We start from the raw sequence: 2,102 nt of genomic DNA, 5'->3' as shown, positions 1-2,102 counted from the left end.
ACCCATTCTCTAGCCAGGACTTTGTTAATAATTTCAGCCAGCCGCTAAAAAAATTCAACAAAATTTCCAACATTTTGATGGGATCTGAAATATTTTTTAACCCGAAATTTAGAGTTAGATTAATATAATTTCAAAATAAATTTGTATTAGGTAAAAATCATTGCAAGCATAACAAGTAATGAAATTAAAAAATATATCTTTTTTAGAAGAATTAGAAAATGTACATGGTTGGTGCGTTTTTTATATTTACAACTATTTTTTAATTATAGCCCATTTATTATTTCTGAAAGCCCATTTTCTTGGCAAGTCTAATGCGGCCCGAATAATAATAAGTTGACCTGCACTGGTATGCGTCGGTGCTATAAAAATGGTTTTAAACCCCTTTTCGCGATGGCATTTGGAACCGTCGCCAAGTGAGTGTGTGTGATAGGGGGGGGGTCCTTCCCACACGACCCAGAAACCGTCAGGGATAGGCCCTCCTGGCACACAAGCTGGCTCGTGTGCAATCGGGCGAGGCATGGAAATCCAATTGTTTCTGTTCATATGTACATCCCACACGATGACACTGCAAAAAAAAGACACATCCGTGACATTTTGGACCGAACAATTTTTTCTGTCATACATATGACACTTCTATGAAGATAATTGTGACAAAACCCGGTATCATCATAGATGTGGTGGGCTCCTACTTCTATTACAAAAAAACATGACAGAAAATGGGCTTATTGTCCTGGGCGGGCCGGAGACGCAGCTGCATGACATTCTTTGGGCCAACCATGACGGAAAAAAACCGTGGTAGAAGCGAGGGCGAGGAAAATTTCGGGGAGTTCTCGGTTACGGTGGGCGGTCGGGGGCCGAGCGATACGCATTTCTCTTGTACACGTACGCGCGTGTGTGAGAGGTGTTGGCTCTAACTGAACCTGAGCGAGGCGTTGGACACTAACTGAACCCGAGAGATTGCACTGCAGGCTACGCGTTACTAAACCCGAGCGATCGATCGATGGCTGTTAATTGGACCCGATCAAGCGATTCCTTCGCTATTGCTGCTAACTGAAGCCGATCGATGCTACCTCTCTGGATGTACAGTGAGCGTTGCGGGGGGGGGGGGTTGGATGAACAGTGAGCGGTGGCGTTGCCTCTGGATGAACAGGACCCCGTGGGGTGGAGGGCTGGATGAACAGGACGACCCCGTGAAGGGCTGGATGAACAGTAGATGGTGGAGGGGTTCCCGTGGAGGGGTGGTTGAACAGTAGCCGGTGGAGTAGCGCACGGTGAAGGCTGGATGAACAGGACCCCGTGGAGGCTGGAGGAGGTCGACGGTAGCCCGTGGAGGCTGGAGGAGGTCGACGGTGGAGATGAACATTATCCCGTGGAGTCCCATTTTGCTGTATGCCACACCCCGCCCGATGAACAGGACCCCATTTTGACCATAGCGCTCCAACACAAGTCCGTTTCGTCCGTTTTGCGGTACGCAACACCCCTCCCGATCAACAGGACCCCCGTTTCGACCGTAGGAGGTCCGTTTCATCCGTTTTGCGGTACGCCACACCCCTCCCAATCAACAGGACCCCCATTTCGACCGTAGGAGGTCCGTTTCCTCCGTTTTGCGATACGCCAGACCCCTCCCGATGAAAAATATCCTGTTTCGAACGTGGCCGGTCGAACACAAGGCCGTTTCCTCCGTTTTGCGGTATGCCAGGCCTCATTTCCATCGCCTGTTCCCTCCAAGCCCTCCCAATGAACACGACGACGCGTTCCGTTTCGACCCAGCCGGTTGGCTCCCACGCGTTCCGTTGCCTCTCGATGAACACGAAGCATTCCGTTGCCTCCCCATGAACATGACGCATTCCGTTGCCTTCCCATGAACACGACGATGACGCTGTTTCTCCGTTCCGACCCAGCCATGTACACGAGCCCTGGCTGTACGTATGCGTGAGTAGGCATTCGAGACCCTGCTCGTATGTACGTACATGGTCGTATTTTCTTTCTTGCACCCTGGTCGTTGTACGTACGTGTACATGCTATGTGCGCACCTCTACTACGACACGTGCGCGCCTCTACAACGACCAGTATGTACGTACACGTTCGCGGCCAGAATGAGA

The sequence above is a fragment of the Triticum aestivum genome, chromosome 3B, assembly GCF_018294505.1.
Source record: "Triticum aestivum cultivar Chinese Spring chromosome 3B, IWGSC CS RefSeq v2.1, whole genome shotgun sequence".
Taxonomy (NCBI): Eukaryota; Viridiplantae; Streptophyta; class Magnoliopsida; order Poales; family Poaceae; genus Triticum; species Triticum aestivum.
The sequence above is the reverse complement of the archived record's forward strand: the minus strand, read 5'-3'. Positions refer to the sequence as shown.